Source organism: Sitophilus oryzae, unplaced genomic scaffold (genome assembly GCF_002938485.1).
Source record: "Sitophilus oryzae breed Bouriz unplaced genomic scaffold, Soryzae_2.0 scaffold_1442_pilon_pilon, whole genome shotgun sequence".
Classification (NCBI taxonomy): domain Eukaryota; kingdom Metazoa; phylum Arthropoda; class Insecta; order Coleoptera; family Curculionidae; genus Sitophilus; species Sitophilus oryzae.
Window position 1 is genome coordinate 5,093,340 of NW_022146107.1, and position 8,139 is coordinate 5,101,478.

General features: G+C 33.3%; 1 protein-coding gene across 2 annotated transcripts in view; it reads left to right on the plus strand.

Moving 5' to 3' along the window:
• The window catches only part of LOC115877115 (myelin regulatory factor), a 58,668-nt gene that overhangs the window by 29,617 nt on the left and 20,912 nt on the right, over nt 1-8,139 (plus strand). The gene's annotated exons all lie outside the window — the stretch shown is intronic.

Below are 8,139 nucleotides of genomic sequence, written 5' to 3' on the forward strand. Positions count from 1 at the left end.
CTTTATATGATATTGATACCACGCCTTGCTACTGTTCTTTGTATGTATATAACAACAATCACTACCGGCATAGGTTTTATTATACAGGGAGATTCAATAAATACAAAACATATATTTGCACCATATTGTTAAATTATGTTCACAAAAAACACTGGTAATTTTATATTGTCTCTTTTAAATGCTGTATTATGATTTTTCTTATATTGTAATATTTCAAGGGTGGTTTCTCCCCCTTGGAACTGGAATTTCGAAAAATCCCTTCTTATATACTATAGATGTCACATGGAAATTCATTGTAGTACTACGTTGACTCACCCTGTATATACATACCGCTCCCCTAAAACCGTGTCAATGTCAAACAGTGCCTGCATTTAATTTATGACATTTTGGATATATACATCAGGATTTTCCTTACTAAAGGTCACACACACATACAACTTATTGATTTATATAAATTTTTAATTTAACAAAAACATTTTTAGAACTTCCTAATATACAAACCAGTTTAAAACAAGTCCTTTAAACTAGTTCTTATTGTAATCTAATTTCAGTTTAATTGTTTGACCTATAAAGGAAAGAAGACTAAATTATGGGTCTCTGGTGAATGAAGGATCTTGTGAATGGATAAACTTCAAAAGAGTATAATTGATCACAGATTGGCTTGGTAATCTCAAGAATTAACATGGGTAATCGTAAATATTAAGTAATTACGACTGCATTCAGACGGGTGAAGGTGTATGGTATCTATGTCAGACCGTCCCATAGTCATTGACCAAGTAATGACAGACGTAGATGCACTTGGTTGCATAACGTATCATTTCTTTCATTTTTCTCTCAACGCGGTGTTGTTAGACGAATTATATTGATAGACATACATTATATACTGAAAAATTCTAGTTTGCCACAGATTAATTGAAAAAGGTTATTAACAAGGATCGTATCATAACCAACATGAGATACAGGCCAGAGACATCGATTTGTGACGTCACCGCAATAGTCGGGCTTTTGAATTGTGCCATATGGTACTGCATATAGTTTTTGCATAAATAATAGTATTTATTGATAGCTTTGCCAGATATAAATATGAAAAATATTATACACAAAGGTATTAAAAATAACATTAACTTTTATCGCGTTAAAGTAATTGAATAGCATTAAAATTTAGATCTAAAACACGAATATTAATATGAAATGAACAACAGCATAAGATGAACAGAATAAAATCCAGATAATAAAAAAGCATGTCCTAAAATTGCGTTAGCGAGTATTTAGCAGCTAGTAATAATATACGTTAAGATAAAGTTTCCAAATATTAAAAATTTGAAAACTATACTTTATCGACAAGTTAAGAAAATGTATTATATACGATAAGGGCAGAATACATTTTAAAGTTTAGTTAAAAACAATTGTAAATTTGCCTAACATATTTAAAAATGTGGATATCAAGGTAGAATTAACTATTATCATTAAGTAATTTGTAGTTCGATGTTCAAGTAACTATTTCCATAAATCGTAAATAAAAAGATAAAGATATTTTTTTTTATATATAAAATACTGAAATAAAGTACAATTCATTTAATTTCTTTAAAATATAATGCCATTTCATAATAATAATAATAATTTTCAATATTTATTTTCATCCTGAATTTCCAAATCTTGTTTTCTTTTCATCGGGATGTTTTTCTCTTATGGGGAACATGCACAGTCATATAAGAGGGTTGATTTGGAAAATTGTAGGCACAGCATCTTCTGTAGGTTTTGGACGTGACTTAGTTACAGTTAATATTGTTGGGAAAGAGAATGTAGACAGATCCTGAGTACTTATTATCATTGCTGCTACAAGGCACAGGCACAGAACAATGTCGCGGCATTTTTTATTTCACAAAGTAAAAATAAAGAAACGACAACTGTTTAGCCGGTATCGCCGGTGTTACTATAATTTTTACCGAAAGTATGTTTTTTTTCGCGGGTACGATGTTATGAATCGGATCTAGATAGTTCACTATTCACTCAAAATTATTTAGTATAATTTTATTAGCATAGAAACGCGTAAAAAACACAGATTTGTTGCGAAACTAATGAAAACAATTGGTTTGTTTACGACTACTAATTCTCGACCACTTCGGTAGAACTGTCAAAATAGTCAGGCCTTGAATATGACGTTAGCCACGGCTGTACTGTTCGTACCTAAAATTCCAAACACGGGTGCTTTGATTAAGGCCTCATTACGATTTGCAGGACTTCAGCATTTGCCATAAATTATCTCTTTATTTTCGAGAAAATTTAGTTCAAACATAAGGAATATTTTGTTGATGTTTGACGATCAAAATCTTAAAAATAAAAAAGTTATCTAAAAATGTGCTACTATACGGATATAGTATAATTCTTTATATTTAATTTCCTTCTTCATTTGTGTAAAAATACCTAGCCAGTTTCACATAAAACGTTAAATGGCCATTGAAATGCATTGCTCTAGACTAAGAACTCTTGGTTTCCCTCTTGCTATACACATCTATAGTCAAAACAATATTAATACAAAAAAAAATGTGGTAAATAAAATTATTTTGGTATAATTAACATGAAAACTTGTATGTAACACTCGGTATATATCAGGGAAAAGAATCTAGAACGGTTGGTTGTTGATGCACATCGCATACCGTAAATGTTTGCATCATCACCGCCGTATCGCAATCTTTTGATAGATTGATTGTTACATTTTCAATGAAAACAGCAATCAATTATGCAGGTTTTGCATAACCGTTTCAGAAGAAATATTTAGAAGCAGTTATCAAATAATAATACAAAACAAAACGAACTAACTGAAAATAAATTGCAGTTGAATAATAGTTATTTTTTTTTATACAAGACGATAATGCAATTTTATCGTCGTGTATAAAACAATATTTTTTTCCATAGCCAGTTTACGTTTTAAAAATATTCAGAAATTATTATTTCAAAGGAATTTATTACGAGTAGAAAAATATTGTGCTGAGTTCGCGTTGGTTTCTATGTAATTTGACAAATGAATAAAGCTGTCTCTTTAGTTGTCAGTTTTGAGTCAATATTTTTAATTCTCTTTCGTATCGATTGCTGATTGAATTGGAGCCAGAAATGGCTCAAAACGAAATAAGTAAATTACCAACAGATATTCAGGCTGAGGCGACAAATGCCATATCCAAACTACTTCCATTTAAATCCCGAATAATTTATGAAAAGGAACACAAAATTTTCTAAAAATAGAAGCAATTAAAAAACGGGCGAGAAGAAATACAGTTTTTAACCTATCCTCATTGTTAAAGTACCATTTAATCTACACTTGCGGTTAAAGTAATATTTTATCTACTATTTTGATAGATATGAGGCAATTTTAACAGTTATGGAAAAAATTAAATCACTAAAGGCTTTTTACTACAATTTATTTAACATAAAAACGGAACTATGCTGCACTTTCAAATATTATTGTATTAAATGTACGAGGAAGTCATTCACATATACATAAAGAAACACGAATATAAAATAATACGAATGAAAGGAAATACTAAATAAATTAATAATTATCCAAATCTCTTCCTCATATTAAATTTAATATCACGAAAGGCATATAAGGTTTCTAAAATTGTTAAAAAATGATATTGATATCCTATTTTGTTAATATCCGTTAACTTTGAACGAATCTTACGTAATGCTATTAAATATGTGGATTTCACTCTAAAGTTTAATAAATCTTTTGGTTTTCAAAAGGATAACCAACTATAGCATAAATTAGTGTAGCTTTCTAATGATAGTAAATTGTCAGAATAATAGTGTCTAGTTTTAGTTGATTTCATCAGCCATTAAAATTGGCGACAAAAAGATTTTGCTAAACTTTTTATTTTTAAATATTTGCAGATTTTTATTTATTGGTATACAGGGTGAGTTTTAAGCAAGTGCAAATATTTTAAGGATGGTATATTTCGACCCCCTTTTTTTTCGCCAAGTAAAAAGGTTTTAAAATGGTGAATTTTTGTCATCGTCCAATTTCGTAGATTTATTAAAATATATTGCCAGAAATGTTCTACTAACTGATAATCATGAAATGAAACCTAATAGATCTTATTCTCTTTGCCCTCAAATGACGTAAAACTATGTTTCATGTTGGATTCCTAATACCGATAAAATAGAGTGTCTAGATGCTATACCTATACAATCTAAGAAAAATTTAGATTTAACATAATAAAAAATAATTTTGAATATTTGCAATATTGTTGTGTTGTAATCGATGTAAAACCATGGTTTTGCTCTGTGGGTTGATTGTTTATGATGCAGTCCAATGCCTCCATTAATAATCATATATAAAATATCGAAATATTTTAATATTTTCGACTTTCATTTCTATTATTTACGATAATGATGCGACATTATTATAATAATAAACAAATTTATTCTGTCAAATTATTCCTCGCTGGGGGTTGCAGACACTGTAAATGTCTCTAATTTACAAAAGAACGAAAAAAGGAAAGTAGTGAAAGTAAACCAGAACCGTACTTATTTCTGTTTATCTCTATGAAAATGGAACTATCACTATATAAGGATTTTTTTGCTGTATTCCTAAGAAATTGCATCGGATTTATATAGTGAAAGCAGCTGGGCTGGTTTGCACTTAACTATTTCATTTTCCAGTTATTTTATTTATAGCTCGAGATTCTCAGCTGGGTGCCATGTTTCTTATCGTTATTATTATCTATTATCAACTCCACTATCGGACAAAAGTAGAGAAACTTTTTAAAATAGCGTCTTTTATGCTAACGCAGGGACTGAGGCCATTTTATGCATTGTTATTGTCTATTTTATTTTGTAGATTTTTCTAGCAGTGCGGTGGCGAAATACCCATAAAGGATTTTTTTGGATAGATGAATCCGCCGCATAGGTATAGACATTTTTTACAAGTACATAGTTGTTGTTAACCTAATAAAATTAATAATCGGTAGAATAACAGTAATTAGCTATAACTTCACGACATCGCTTTGGCATGGAGTCCAATAGTTTTCTTATCTGGTTCAATGGAATTCCAGGCCTCTTTCAAAATTCTTATTAAATCTTTCTTATTGCTAATGTGACTTCGTCTTACCCGGCGATCTAGTTCCTCCCACAGGTTTTCAATGGGGTTAAGCTCTGGACTTTAGGCAGGAAAGTCCATAACTCTAATTTGTCCAATAGTTTTCTTAAGGTGCCTAGTTCAATGGAATTCCAGGCCTCTTTCAAAGTTCTTATCAAATCTTTCTTATTGCTAATGTGACTTTGTCTTACGCGGCGATCTAATTCCTCCCACAGGTTTTCAATGGGGTTAAGGTCTGGACTTTGGGCAGGAAAGTCCATAACTCTAATTTGTCCAAAAGTTTTCTTAAGGTATCTGGTTCAATGGAATTCCAGGCCTCTTTCAAATTTCTTATCAAATCTTTCTTATTGCTTATGTAACTTCGTCTGACCCGGCGATCCAGTTCCTCCCACATGTTTTCAATGGGGTTAAGGTCTGAACTTTAGACAGGAATGTTCATAACTCTAATTTGTCCAATAGTTTTCTTAAGGTACCTAGTTCAATGGAATTCCAGGCCTCTTTCAAAGTTCTTATCAAATCTTTCATATTGCTAAAATGACTTTGTCTTACGCGGCGATCTAGTTCCTCCCACATGTTTTCAATGGGGTTAAGGTCTGGACTTTGGGCAGGAAAGTCCATAACTCTAATTTGTCCAAAAGTTTTCTTAAGGTATCTAGTTCAATGGAATTCCAGGCCTAGTTCAAAATTCTTATCAAATCTTTTTTATTGCTAACGTAACTTCGTCATACTCGGCGATCTAGTTCCTCCCAGAGGTTTTCAATGGGGTTAAGGTCTGGATTTTGGGCAGGAAAGTCCATAACTCTAATTTGTCCAATAGTTTTCTTAAGGTATCTGGTTCAATGGAATTCCAGACCTCTTTCAAAGTTCTTATCAAATCTTTCTTATTGTTAATGTGACTATGTCTTACGCGGCGATCTAGTTTCTCCCACAGGTTTTCAATGGGTTAAGGTCTGGACTTTAGGCAGGAAAGTCCATTACCATAATTTGTTCAGACAAAAAACATTCTTGTAAGACTTTCGATTTATGCGTTGGATCATTATCTTGCAAACCAAAGCAAACGGAATCATCACTTTCCTTGACCTCGCCAATTATCATCGATTGTCATTTTCCCAGCAGTCTTTGACGCCATTTTTTTTCGATCATACGGTTTTTTTTTTATTTTATTTCTATTCTAAATACAGTCTAAGAAAAATTACTACAAAATATATATGGTCAATGATTATTTAAGTCAGGAGCTTTCAAAAACCAGAAACGACAAAAAATTGAGAACAATTAATTTCAGAGTTTTTGTCTGTCACGCTTTTGTTGCACCAGAGTGGCGGGCAGGAAAGAGCAACTCTTGCTGCTACAGTCGTTTCCTGTTTTAGCTCGACAAATAATCATTGATATATATATTTGTGTGAGCCCGCAACAGACCGACCTGGTACCACGCCGATCGAAAAAATGACGTCAAGCTGCTGAAGGCGACGTCGTGACTGGTGGCAGTCAGAAGCCGATTCCAGCGGTTTGCAGACTGTGATCCAACGGTCTTGAAATGTTTTTGTCTGAACAGAAACAATGGACTTTCTACCACAAAATCAGACCAGCACGGAAGAGCCCAGATCGCCGCTGGTCTGTCCAGCTGGCAGAGCGAAGGTCAGGAACCAGGCCTTAAAAACTATTGGACATGGGAGCGTAACTTTCTGCAAAATGGACAACCGATGAGATATGATATGACAGTTCAGCAATAAGAAAAGATTTTGATAAGAAATTTGAATTCCATTGAACTGGGCCTGCTTTTTGGACAATTAAGTTATGGAACTCTACCGAAGTCAGACATAACCCCATTAATAATTTGACAGAGCAGAAAGAGACGCAGATTCCGACCAGACTGGAGCTGCCAAGCGGACAGGGTAGAGTTATGAACATTCACAGACGCCAACCGGTGAAAGCGTGGAACAGTCACCAGCATAAGCAGCAGACTGATAAGGGAAAGAGGCCTGAAATTCCATTGAACCAGACTGCCGCTGGACAAACAGTTATGGTTTCGCAAGTCAGACATAACATTAACCTGTGGAGAACAGATCGCCGCGTGCGTCATTAATAAAAGGAACTGATAAGAACTTTGAAAATTCCATTGAACTAGGCTTTCTACTTTATTGGACAGAAAATAAGTTATAACTACAAATCGACAACCATTATTGAAGAACTCGTCGAGTAGGCTGAGAATACATTAATAAGAAAAGATTTAATAAGGAGACACGAGAAAATTCCATTGAGCTCAGATGAAAACGGTATGCCAAGCGATGTCGTAATTATAATGCCATTCTACCGATTGATGAACACAGTAGGTTAACAGCTGTACTGGCATACCTATGCCGTCTCAAATCGCTTTATGTAGTATTTCGCCACCGCACATCTACAAAATAAGACAATAACAATGCGCCAAAATGACTCGATGCGTTAACATAAGGCGCTGACACAAAAGTTTCTCGCAATCCCGATAGTGGGATGATGGCAGCAATAACTGGAAAACTGGCACCAGCTCGGCTACTCTGCTGGAGAAAATGGTGAAGATGCAACCAGCCTGCAAATCCGATGCCAATAACAGAATGCAGTTCCATTTTATGAGGGCTGCGCTGCGAAAACAAACTATTCACTACTTTCCTGTTCTTTGTAAGACATTACAGCTGATGTAACCCCAATGTTGAGCAGGGCAAATTGTTTATTATTATCGTATCGTAATGAAAGTCGAAAATATTAAAATATTTCGATGACTATGATTATTAATGGGCGATGGTTTTCATCGGCTTGAAACAAAACCATGTTTATCGATTACAACAACAATGAAATATTCAAATTATTTTGTATGTTAAATCTAATTTTTCTTGGAGTATAGGCTAACGTAGACACTGACATTAAATCAACATGAGGACACGAGCAAGCAGATCTGACCAGATTTCATTTCATGATTATCAGTTAGTAGAACATTTCTGGCAATATATTTTAATAAAAAAAAAAAAAAAAAAAATTTTAAAACTTCTTTTTGCGAAAAAGTCATACAT